This window comes from Somniosus microcephalus, chromosome 4, assembly GCF_052327205.1.
Source record: "Somniosus microcephalus isolate GS21.2 chromosome 4, FLI_Smic_1.0, whole genome shotgun sequence".
NCBI classification, from domain to species: Eukaryota; Metazoa; Chordata; class Chondrichthyes; order Squaliformes; family Somniosidae; genus Somniosus; species Somniosus microcephalus.
The window spans coordinates 190,463,616-190,477,493 of record NC_140990.1 but is presented as its reverse complement, the minus strand read 5'-3'; positions in this window follow the sequence as shown (position 1 = coordinate 190,477,493).

The following is a 13,878-nucleotide window of genomic DNA, read 5'->3' as shown; positions in this document are numbered from 1 at the left end:
CTGCATTCCAAGGTTTTTAAGCCGCTGCTATTTTAATCTGAATAAATATTAGCAAAGTAGCCAGGGTGTCAGAATCCCTCATTGACCTTACAATTAGTGACAATACTGAGCAGTAAAACCAATGAACTATTTGTAATGGAATGAATTATCATGCAATGCCCCCTTTATACAACATGCATTCTTATACAACACTCTCAGACAAAGACCCACGATATAAAAAGTCCTTTTTACAGTAACCCCCTTATAAAACTCCCCCACTTACACAGTGACTCATTATTGTCAGCTGTGGCTCAGTGGGTAGCACACTTGCCTCAGTCATAAGGGTCATGGGTTCAGGGATTTTGAGCACATAAATCTAGGCTGACACTCCAGTGGAGTGCTGCACTGTCGGAGGTGCTGTCTTTCAGATGAGATGTTAAACCGAGGCCCCATCTGCTCTCTCAGGTGGAAGTAAAAGATCCCATGGCACTACTTTGAAGAAGAGCAGGGAAGTTCTCCCCGGTGTCCGGGCCAATATTTATCCCTCAATCAACATAACAAAAACAGATTATCTGGTCATTATCACATTGCTGTTTGTGGGAGCTTGCTGTGTGCAAATTGGCTGCCGCGTTTCCCACATTACAATAGTGACTACACTCCAAAAGTTCTTGATTGGCTGTAAAGCGCTTTGAGAAGTCCGCTGGTCATGAAAGGCACTATATAAATGTAAGTCTTTCTTTTTTTATTATATAACTACCCCCTACAATGATCCACCAAGGGACTGCTTTCACTTAGTGCACTGTATGGCCCAGAGAATCTACAGCGGTTCTCCTGGTCCCACCGTAATTGTAGCCAGAAACCAGTGGAATCCACTGGAAAATGGCTGCCGATAGTGACACTACTATTCCTGGCCAGAATGGAGATGATTGGGCAATTCCCCTGTCAATCACACCGAGAGACAGCACTGCTGTAAGTGACTGGGATTGATTTTACACACAGAATTTGGATGTAAATATCCTCCACTCACTGCACTTTGCTGGTGAAATAACCCTGTTTTTTTAATCAGGAGATTTTCTGTAGCTTCAATCATGAGTTCTGTTTGCTATAGTTCATAGAGGCTCTTTTTAAATATACTCTGTTTGCTGAGTAAATAGACTGTTTGCAGTAAATCCTGCTGTAAGTCCCACCCCACCTCCAACTCATTGGTTGACACAGTGTGCTAATGGACACAGTGCCGGCAAACAGCAGGGAACCAGTTGCACCAGGTCTCTTCTGTTTCTGGGTGGCACACTCTCGGATGAAGCTACCCATTTACAACCACCACTGAAAGTGAAATTTACCCCTAGTTTCCAATGGCTGAAGGGTCGATAATGAGAGGACATAGATTTGTGATTGGCAAAAGAACCAGAGGCGACAAGAGGAAAAACTTATTTACGCAATGAGTGGCTAGGATTTGGAATGCACTGTCTGACAGGGTGGTGGAAAAAGATTCAATAGTAGCCTTCAAAAGGGAATTGGATAAATACTTGAAGGAGAAACAATTGCAGGGATATGGGGAGAGAGCAGAAGAGTGGGACTAACTGGATTGCTCTTCGAAAGAGCCAGCACAGACTCGATGGGCCAAATGGCCTCCTTCTGTGCTGTACCATTCTTTGAATCTATGGTTCTAGTAGTTAAACAATAACTGAAGTAAGACTAACTAGCCTATAATTTCCTGGCTTATCCTGGTCTCTTTTACATTTGTTACATTTGTTGCTCTCTAGTCCTCTGGCACAATTTGCCTTTCCATAGAATTTGGGAAAATGACAGTAAAGCCTACACTGTTTTCTCCTCAGCTATCCTCGAGATCCTCAGATCCTCATGAGGTCCCTGTGATTGGTCTACCTTAGACAGTGAGAGATGTAATCAGTTGCAATCGGTCCAACTATTTTAATAAGGCCAGCAACAGATGGGATAGTCCCATCAAGGAAGAGAAAATGCCAGTATAGCACCCATGGGTTTAACAATGCCCTTCCTCTACCTTCTTCATGCTGTAGCTGTTTTTTAATTTGGTCATGGGGATGTGGGCATCGCTGGCAAGGCCGGCATTTATTGCCCATCCCTAATTGCTCTTGAGAAGGTTGTGGTGAGCCACCTTCTTGAACCGCTGCAGTCAATGTGGTGAAGATACTTCCACAGTGCTGTTAGGAAGGGAGTTCCAGCATGGCAGCACACAACGACATCTGAAATAACCTGAGGCACACAGAGCTGAGCTTCTTTTCATCAAAGAAATAAAGGCTGAGATGAGATGTATTCCAAGCTTTTAAAATGCTGCAAGCAAGTGAGAGTGGAAGGATTTTTTCACCCTCCATGGGGTCTTATAGAGGTAGACTATACTCCCAGATACAGCAGTTTGTTTTCTCAATTATTTTTATTTTGCTAAAGTCATTGACAGTCCCACAAGCACTAGTGCCCCTCTGGTACCTCAGCAGATGGCATTTGTTCATGTTTGAGCCTTGACAGAAAGTGGTAGATTATTCCTTCATATGGAGTATCGCGGCCAAACCCAATCCTATCCTCATTTGATATCCATACACGCAGTTCCAGCAGAGGTCACCGGGCTCACTGGATGAATTGGCTCGGCCATTGGGAAAGCCCATCCTAAATGAATGTCTAATTAAAAATGTGATGGAGCTTAATAAAGATTGGTACAGATAGATATAATCCGAAGCACAATAGTTCCTGAGATGTTGGGGTCATGGAAACACCATGCAGAATGTAAAGTCAGATGGGTATTGTAGAGTTTTGCTCGATTTATCTTTGGGGTTAGAGAGAAACATTGTGGACTTTTTGCTTTGGGTAGTAAATGGGTTCAGCACAGTCACATAAGAACAGAAGAACATAAGAATTAGGAGCAGGAGTAGGCCATACGGTCCCTCAAGCCAATAAGATCATGGCTGATCTTCGACCTCAACTCCACTTTCCCACCCGATCCCCATATCCCTTGATTCCCCATGTCCAAAAATCTATCTATCTCAGCCTTGAATATACTCAATGATTCAGCATCCACAGCCCTTTGGGGTAGAGAATTCCAAAGATTCACAACCCTCTGAGAAAAGAAATTCCTCCTCATCTCAGCCTTAAATGGCCGACCCCTTATCCTGAGACTAAGCTCCCTAGTTCTAGACTCCCCAGCCAGGGGAAACAACCTCTCAGCATCTACCCTGTCAATCCCCCTCAGAATCTTATTTGTTTCAATGAGATCACCTCTCATTCTTCTAAACTGCAGAGAGTATAGGCCCAATCTACTCAATCTCTCCTCAAAGGACAATCCTCTCATCCCAGGAATCAATCTAGTGAACCTTCATTGTACCGCCTCTAAGGCAAGTATATCCTTCCTCAGATAAGGAGACCAAAACTGTTCACAGTACTCCAGGTGTGGTCTCACCATTCTGATCTGAAGTAGGGCACTGCAAAAAAAAAGTGGCGGAGTGGTGATGTCGGTCAGCGTGCAACATCGACTTAACATCACCAAGGCAAACTTCGACCCACATGCCAGGTAAACCTAACGTGCAAGCAGACTGACAGAGGCACTGCCAGCACCTCTTAAAGGGACACACACATCTTTCAGGTAAGTTTGCATTTAAACTTTTGGACTGTTTTTTTTTAATTTTATTGAAGCAGTGGTTTGCTGCAATAGATGTTAAAAGTTTTTTAAGTGCGTAGAGAGTGCTGCTGGATGCTTGCAAGGCCTCGGATGGTAAAGGAAGGCCTCTGAGAAGACAGAAAATGCTGCAAATACTCAACAGGTCAGGCAACATCCGTGGAGAGAGAAATAGAGTTCACGTCTCAGGTCGAGATGCTGCCAGACCAGCTGAGTATTTCCAGCATTTTTTGCTGTCATTTCACATTTACAGTATCCACTCGCAGAGGGAAGAGGAAGACACAGAAGAGGAAGAAGCCAAAGAGGAGGAAGCAGAAGAGGAGGGAGCAGAAGGAAGGATGCTACTCAGACAGCCCCTTTCCGGCCGGGAAATCCGGGATGGAATGATCTGCCTGCGGTCTCAGTGACCACAACCCCAATTCGGCTTTCAACATTAGCCCCACACCTTAATTTCCCTCTGTTACTGACCATCACAGTGTCCGCTTGGCCATCATGCTGAAATAAAAGCCATCACAAAGCAAACTTTCTAATCCACCTATATACGTCTATCCATCCAATATGACATCAAGAAATCAATTCATCACCCTTAGGCTACCCCAGTGGCTGCAGCATGGCTGGTGGAAGGCTGTTGACTTTCAGTGGGAGACACTGCAAACGGCCTTGCTGATTGACCTTGAGGAGCTGGTGGCTGGGAGTGTCAAATCAATCTTCTTCTTCTTCACTCTGCTCTTCTTGGTCAACCACTGGCTGGGCAGGCTGCATTTCTTGGGTGTGTGAAATAAGGAAGCCACAAGGGTGGGGTTGTGGTGAGGGGTGGGTGGGAAAGCAAGAGGTGCATGCGAGAAGAAGGATAACATATGAGGATACTAGCATCTTGTATCCTTTCAGCCCCGGCACTGGCCAAGGGCTCACCCACACCCCTGCCAAGAATGGCCTGCACCGTCTCCTCCAAGGGGATGAGGTGATGCTTGGAATGGGAGTTGTGCCTCGTGATTGGTACAAATTGTTGGTAGGTGAGTGAGAGATTTGTGCATTGAGCTGTGTGTGAGGCTAGTGATGTAGATGATAGGAGATTGCTTTTGAAGATGCATTCACTGACCTTGACCAGTGGTCTGAGGTCATGAAGCTTCTTTGGGCACTGGAGCCAGGTGGTGGGGGTGACACTGCTGGCAGAGACGGCCTCAGTGATCTAGTTCCACATCCTTCTCTCTGGAGGACCTCCTGGCCCCTATGGGTAGAGGACTTCTCTTGCAGTGTTGACCCCCTGCTCAAAGCTGGAGCGCTGTGTGTGACACCCTCGCTGAGCCATTTGTGTTAGTGCTGAAGCACTTTTCCCATTTTTTGAGGTTCAGAAGGAAATTCAGCTTTAAGTGATGAGGACTCCTATTTGGGACATCTTTTTAATGTTAATTTTTTTTTGAAAGGTAGTAAGGGCTGAAAAATGCATTTTTTAACACGATTTTAATTTTTATTAGTTTTGAATGCATTGTCCTTTTAAACCATAGCCCTTTTGTCAATGTCCAATTTTTCCCTCTCTGTGTTTCCTGTACGGAGACACCTAAATCTCTCTGAGCAGGGGGTCAACACTGCAAGTTTCTCAATATTTAAAAAATATTCTGTTTTTCTATTCTTCCTACCAAAGTGAGTAACCTCACATTTCTCCACATTATATAACTCCATCTGCCACCTGATTGTCCACTTTGTGTCCTCCTCATAGCTTACTGTCCCACCTAGCTTCGTATCATCAGCAAACTTGGATACATTACACTCGGTCCCTTCATCTAAGTCATTAATATAGATTGTAAATAGCTGAGGTCCAAGCACTGATCCTTGCGGCACCCCACTAGTTACAGCCTGCCAATCTGAAAATGACCCGTTTATCCTTCCTCTCTGTTTTCTGTCCATTAACCAATCCTCTATCCATGCTAATATACTGCCCCCAATGCCATGAGCCCTTATCTTGCGTAACAACCTTTTATGTGGCACTTTATTGAATGCCTTTTGGAAATCCAAATATACTACATCCACTGGTTCCCCTTTATCTACCTTGCTAATAACATCCTCAAAAAACTCTAATAAATGTGTCTGTTTCATAGAACCATGTTGACTCTGCCTAATCATATTATGATTTTCTAAGTGCCCTGCTACCAATTCCTTAATAATGGATTCCAGCATTTTCCTGACGACTGATGTCAGGCTAACTGGCCTGTAGTTCCGTTTTCTCTCTCCCTCCTTTCTTGAATAGCAGGGTTACATTAGCTACCTTCCAATCCTTGTGGAGACGAAGTCCCATCTTCATGTTGAGGATACCCTCCACCGTGTTGTGTGACACTACCACCGTGCTAAATGGGACAGATTTCGAACAGATCTGGCAACTCAAAACTGGGCATCCATGAGGCGCTGTGGGCCATCAGCAGCAGCAGAATTGTATTCAACCACAATCTGTAACCTCATGGCCCGGCATATCCCTCACTCTACCATTACCATCAAGCTGGGAGATCAACCCTGGTTTAACGAAGAGTGCAGGAGAGCATGCCGGGAACAGCACCAGGCATACCGAAAAATGAGGTGTCAACCTGGTGAGGCTACAACACAGGACTACTTGCATGCCAAACAACGGAAGCAAAATGCGATAGACAGAGCTAAGCAATCTCACAACCATCGGATCAAATCAAAGCTCTGCAGTCCTGCCACATCCAGTCGTGAGTGGTGGTGGAAATTAAACAGTTAACAGGAGGAGGAGGCTCCAAAAATATCCCCATCCTCAATGATGGTGGAGCCCAGCACGTGAGTGCAAAAGACAAGGCTGAAGCATTTGCAACTATCTTCAGCCAGAAGTGCCGAGTGGATGATCCATCTCGGCCTCCTCCTGAGGTCCCCAGCATCACAGATGCCAGTCTTCAGCCCATTCAATTCACTCCACATGATGTCAAGAAACATAGAGTCATAGAGTTATACAGCACAGAAAGAGGCCCTTTGGCCCATCGTGTCCGCGCTGTCCATCAAGCCCTGTCTAATCTAATCCCATTTTCCAGCATTTGGTCCATAGCCTTGTATGCAATGGCATTTCAAGTGCTCATCCAAATGCTTCTTGAATGTTGTGAGGGTTCCTGCCTCTACCACCCTTTCAGGCAGTGAGTTCCAGATTCTAACCACGCTCTGGGTGAAAAAGTTCCTCCTCAAATCCCCTCTAAACCTCCTGCCCCTTACCTTGAATCTATGCCCCCTTGTTATTGACCCCCCTACTAAGGGGAAAAGTTCCTCTTTATCTACCCTATCTATGCCCCTCATCATTTTGTACACCTCAATCAGGTCCCCCCTCAGCCTTCTTTGCTCCAAGGAAAACGACCCCAGCCTGTTTAGTCTTTCTTCATAGCTGAGGCGCTCCAGCCCAGGTAACATCCTGGTGAATCTTCTCTGCACCCTCTCCAATGCAATCACATCCTTCCTATAGTGAGGCGACCAGAGCTGCACACAGTACTCCAGCTGTGGCCTGACCAGCGTTTTGTACAGCTCCATCATAACCTCCCTGCTCTTATATTCTATGCCTCGGCTAATGAAGGCAAGTATCCCATATGCCTTTTTAACCACCTTATCTACCTGATCCGCTGCCTTCGGGGATCTATGTACATGTACACCAAGGTCCCTCTGACCCTCTGTACTTCCTAGGGTCCTACCACTCATTGTGTATTCCCTTGCCTTATTTGTCCATCCAAAATGCATCACCTCGCACTTTTCAGGGTTAAATTCCATTTGCCACTTTTCCGCCCATCTGACCAACCCGTTTATATCATCCTGTAGCCTGAGGCTTTCCTCCTCGCAATTTACCACCCCACCAATTTTCGTGTCATCTGCGAACTTACTGATCATACCTTTTACATTCTCATCCAAATCATTTATGTAGATCACAAACAGCAAGGGACCCAGCACCGATCCCTGAGGTACCCCACTGGACACAGGCTTCCAGTCACAAAAGCAACCTTCGACCATCACCCTCTGCCTCCTGCCACTCAGCCAGTTTAGGATCCAACGTGCCAAGGCACCCTGGATCCCATGGGCTCTTACCTTCTTGACCAGTCTCCTATGCGGGACTTTGTCAAATGCCTTACTGAAGTACAGCACGGTGGCATAGTGGTTAGCACTGTTGCCTCACAGCGCCAGGGACCCGGGTTCAAATCCGGCCTCGGGTGACTGTCTGTGTGGAGTTTGCACATTCTCCCCGTGTTTGCGTGGGTTTCCTCCGGGTGCTCCGGTTCCCTCCCACAGTCCAAAGATGTGCGGGTTAGGTTGATTGGCTATGATAAATTGACCCTTAGTGTTAGGGGGATTAAATACGTGGGGTTACGGGGATCGGGTGGGATATGTGTTGGTGCAGGCTCGATGGGCCGAAATGGCCTCTATCTGCGCTAAAAAAAAATGTAAAAAAAAAAATGTATACCACATCCACAGCATTTCCCTCATCCACACACCTAGTCACCCCCTCGAAAAATTCAATCAGATTGGTCAGACATGATTTACCCTTGACAAAGCCATGCTGACTATCCCTGATTAATCCTTGCCTCTCCAAGTGGAGACTAATTTTTTCCAATAATTTCCCTACCACAGATGTTAGGCTCACTGGCCTGTAATTCCCTGGTTTATCCCTGCTACCCTTCTTGAATAATGGTACTACGTTAGCTGTTCTCCAGTCCTCTGGTACATCCCCTGTGGCCAGAGAGGTTCTGAAAATTTGTGTCAGTGCCCCTGCAATCTCCTCCTTTGCCTCACACAGCAGCCTGGGATACATCTCGTCTGGGCCTGGGGATTTATCCACTTTTTGGCCTGCTAAAACCGCTAGTACCTCCTCCCTCTCGATGCTAATATGTTCAAGTATATCACAGTCCCCTTGCCCGATTTCTATGTCTACATCGTCTTCCTCCATAGTGAACACAGATGCAAAAAATTCATTTAAAACCCCGCCTACATCATCTGGCTCTACACACAGATTGCCACTTTGGTCCCTAATGGGCCCTACCCTTTCCCTGGTTATCCTCTTGCCTTTAATATACTTATAGAACATCTTAGGATTTTCCTTTATTTTGCTCGCCAGTGTTATTTCATGGCCCCTCCTCGCTCTCCTAATTTCTTTTTTAAGTATGCCCCTGCACTTTTTATACTCCTCTAGGGCTTCCTCCATCTTTAGTCTTTTGTAACTGCCAAAAGCCCCCCTTTTTTTCCTAATGCATTTTTGTATATCCCTTGTCATCCAAGGTTCCCTTTGCTTGTTGGTACCACCCTTGACCTTTACGGGAACATGTTGGCGTTGTACTCTCTCTATTTCCCTTCTGAAAGTCTCCCACTGCTTTGATGTGGATTTTCCTATAAGTAGCTGCTCCCAGTCCACTTTGGCCAGATCCTGCCTTATCATATTAAAATCGGCCTTCCCCCAATTTAGAACCCTTATTTCCGGGCCGTCTTTGTCTTTTTCCATGACCACCTTAAATCTCACCGAATTATGGTCACTGTCGCCAAAATGCTCTCCTACTGACACTTCCACCACTTGCCCGGCTACATTCCCTAGAATTAGGTCCAGTACCGCCCCCTCTCTTGTAGGACTTTCTACACGCTGGCTCAAAAAGCTCTCCTGGATGCACTTTAAGAATTCTGCACCCTCTAAGCCTTTCACACTCTGACTATCCCAATTAATATTGGGGAAGTTGAAATCCCCCACTATTATTACCCTATTATTTTCGCACTTCTCTGAGATTTGCCTACATATCTGTTCCTCTATCTCCCCCTGACTGTTTGGGGGCCTATAGTACACTCCCAGCAAAGTGCTTGCCCCCATTTTGTTTTTAAGTTCTACCCATATGGCCTCATTAGAGGAACCCGCTAATATATCATCCCTCCTTACAGCAGTAATTGACTCCTTAATTAATATTGCAACACCCCCTCCCCTTTTACACCCCCCTCTGTCTCGCCTGAAGATTCTATACCCCGGAATATTGAGCTGCCAGTCCTGACCCTCCCTCAACCATGTCTCCGTGATAGCAACAATATCGTACTCCCATGTGTTCAACAACAACTTCAGTTCATCCACCTTATTTGCAAGACTCCTTGCATTAAAATAAATGCCTTCCAGCCTTGCCATATTCCCTTTTGCCTTCACATATTTGCTCTGCCTTCCCAGCTGACTTGTTTTTTCCTCCGTATTTGGCTGTAAATCAGCCCCTACTATAGCTCCATTCTGTATCCCATCCCCCTGCCAAGTTAGTTTAAACCCCCCCCAACAGTGCTAGCAAACCTCCCCGCAAGGATATTGGTCCCCCTCTGGTTCAGGTGTAAACCGTCCGCCTTGTACAAGTCCCACCTTTCCCAGAAGCAGACCCAGTGATCCAGGAAACTAAAGCCCTCCCTCCTGCACCAACTCTTTAGCCACGCATTCATCTGTTCTATCTTCCTATTCCTATACTCACTGGCACGTGGCACCGGGAGTAATCCAGAGATTACAAGCTTTGAGGTCCTGCTCTTTAATCTTCTACCTAGCTCCCTAAATTCTTGCTGCAGGACCTCATCCCTCTTTTTACCTATGTCGTTGGTACCAATGTGGACCACGACCTCTGGCTGTTCGCCCTCCCCCTCCAGAATGCCCTGCAGCTGCTCAGTGACATCCTTGACCCTGGCACCAGGGAGGCAACAAACCATCCTGGATTCACGTCTACGGCCACAGAAACGCCTACCTGTTCCCCTTACTATAGAATCCCCTACCACTATTGCTCTCCCACTGTTTTTCCTCCCTTCCTGGGCAGCAGGAGCACCCCCAGTGCCAGGAAGTTGGCTGCTGCTGCCTTCCTCTGGTAAGTCATCCCCCTCAACAGTATCCAAAGCGGTATACCTGGTTGAAAGGGGGATGGCCACAGGGGTCTCCTGCACTACCTGCCTGCTTCTATTGTTCCACCTGAACAGCTGGAGACACTGGATACTGCAAAGGCTATGGGTCCTGACAACATTCCGGCAATAGTACTGAAGACTTGTGCTCCAGAACTAGCTGCGCCCCTAGCCAAGCTGTTCCAGTACAGCTACAACACTGGCATCTACCCGGCAATGTGGAAAATTGCCCAAGTATGTCCTGTCTACAAAAAGCAGAACAAATCCGACCCGGCCAATTACCGTCCCATCAGTCTACTCTCAATCATCAGCAAAGTGATGGAAGGTGTCCTCGACAGTGCTATCAAGCAGCACTTACTCAGCAATAACCTGCTAATTTAACACCCTTATTTAAAAAGGGCAGTCGACAGAAGGCTGGAAACTATAGACCGGTTGGCCTAACATCTGTGGTAGGTAACATTTTGGAGTCCATTATTAAGGAGACAGTAATAGGACATTTGGATAATCATAATTTAATAGGACAAAGTCAGCATGGTTTTATGAAGGGGAAGTCATGTTTGACAAATTTGCTGGAGTTCTTTGAGGAAGTAACATATAGGGTGGATAAAGGGGAACCAGTGGACGTAGTGTATTTAGACTTCCAAAAGGCATTTGACAAGGTGCCACACAAAAGATTATTGCTTAAGATAAAAAATCACGGGATTGGGGGTAATATTCTGGCATGGATAGAGGATTGGCTATCTAACAGAAGGCAGAGAGTTGGGATAAATGGTTCATTCTCAGACTGGCAATCAGTAACTAGTGGTGTTCCGCAGGGGTCAGTGCTGGGTCCCCAACTCTTTACAATCTATATTAGCGATTTAGAGGAGGGGACCGAGTGTAACATATCAAAGTTTGCAGATGATACTAAGATGGGAGGGAAAGTAGTGAGTGAGGAGGACATAAAAAACCTGCAAGGGGACATAGACACGCTAAGTAAGTGGGCAGAGATTTGGCAGATGGAATACAATACTGGAAAGTGTGAGGTTATGCACTTTGGCAGGAAAAATCGTAGAGCAAGTTAGTATCTTAATGGCAAGAAACTGGAAAGTACTGAAGTACAAAGGGATCTGAGGGTCCTGGTGCACGAAACTCAAAAGGTTAGTATGCAGGTGCAGCAAGTGATTAAGAAGACCAATGGAATGTTGGCTTTCATTGCTAGGGGGATAGAATATAAAAATAGGGATGTATTGCTTCAGTTGTACAAGGTATTGGTGAGACCGCACCTGGAATACTGCGTACAGTTTTGGTGTCCATACTTAAGAAAGGACATACTTGCTCTCGAGTCAGTACAAAGAAGGTTCACTCGGTTAATCCCGGGGATGAGGGGATGGACATATGAGGAGAGGTTGAGTAGATTGGGACTCTACTCATTGGAGTTCAGAAGAATGAGAGGCGATCTTATTGAAATATATAAGATTGTGAAGGGGTTGGATCGGGTGGATGCGGGGAGGATGTTCCCGATGATCAAATCAAAATCAAATCAAATCAACTTTTATTGTCATTGTTAGTGCACAAGTGCAGTACAACGAAATGTAGGCTTGCGGCTCCCGAGAGTTTACATTTGGATTAAGACATTTAAACATTCAACATACATTTGGCTTGTAGTATATTAACATAAATATAACCATAATAAAGTGCATTGGCAGATGTGCAGGCTTTAGAGTTTATTTGTGGAGTTCAGTAGGATGACAGCCCTGGGAAAGAAGCTGTTCCTAAATCTGGTCATACGGGTGCGAATGCATCTGTAGCATCTCCCAGATGGCAGGAGCGCGAACAGACTGTGGCTGGGGTGGGTAGGGTCTTTGATGATGGACCGTGACCTCCGTAGACAGCGTTTCTGGTATATGTGCTCTATGGTCGGTAGCCGGGTGCCGGTAATGCGTTGGGCAGTTTTGACTACCCGCTGCAGGGCTTTCTGGTGAAACTAGAACTAGGGGGCATAGTCTTAGAATAAGGGGCTGCTCTTTCAAAACTGAGATGAGGAGGAACTACTTCACTCAGAGGGTGGTAGGTCCATGGAATATGCTGCCCCAAAAAGCTGTAGAAGCTACATCATTACATAAATTTAAAACAGAAATAGACAGTTTCTTAGAAGTAAAGGGAATAAAGGGTTATGGGGAGCGGGCAGGAATTTGGACATGAGTCTAGGTTCGGATCGGTCATGGCCCTGTGGGTAGCGGAGCGGGCCCAGGGACCGTGTAGCCTGATCGTGCTCCTATTTCGTGTGTCTAATTCTGTTAGATTCAGGAGATGGTTCTGTGATAGTAGATTGGCGGTTAGGATCAGATCAGCCATGATCTTATTGAATGGCGGAGCAGGCTCGAGGGGCCGATTGGCCTACTCCTGCTCCTATTTCTTATGTTCTAACTGACGCCCAGTTTGGGTTCCGCCAGGGCCACTCAGCTCCTGACCTCATTACAGCCTTGGTCCAAACATGGACAAAAGAGCTGAACTCAAGAGGTGAGGTGAGAGTGACTGCCCTTGACATCAAGGCAGCATTTGATCGAGTGTGGCATCAAGGAGCCCTAGCAAAACTGAAGTCAATGGGAATCAAGGGGAGAACTCTCCATTGGTTGGAATCATACCTAGCACAAAGGAAGTTGGCTGTGGTTGTTGGAGGTCATTCATCTCAATCACATGACATCACTGCAGGAGTTCCTCAGGGCAGTGTCCTAGGCCCAACCATCTTCAGCTGTTTCATCGATGACCTTCCCTCCATCATAAGGTCAGAAGTGGGGATGTTCGCTGATGATTGCACACTGTTCAGCACCATTCGAGACTCGTCAGATACTGACGCAGTCTGTGTCCATATGCAGCAAGACCTGGACAACATTCAGACTTGGGCTGACAAGTGGCAAGTAACATTCGCACCACACAAGTGCCAGGCAATGACCATCTCCAACAAGCAAGACTCTAACCATCTCCCCTTGACATTCAATGGCATTACCATCGCTGAATCCCCCACTATCAACATCCTGGGGGTTACCATTGATCAGAAACTGAACTGGACCAGCCATATAAATACTGTGGCTACAAGAGCAGGCCAGAGGCTGGGAATGTTGCGGTGAGTGTCTCACCTCCTGACTCCCCAAAGCCTTTCCACCATCTACAAGGCACAAGTCAGGAGTGTGATGGAATACTCTCCACTTGCCTGGATGAGTGCAGCTCCAACAACACTCAAGAGGCTCGACACCATTCAGGATAAAGCAGCCCGCTTGATTGGCACTCCATCCACCAGCTTCAACACTCACTCCCTCCACCACCGGTGCACTGTGGCTGCAGTGTGTACCATCTACAAGATGCACTGCAGCAACTCGCCAAAGCTCCTTCAACAGCACCTTCCAAAC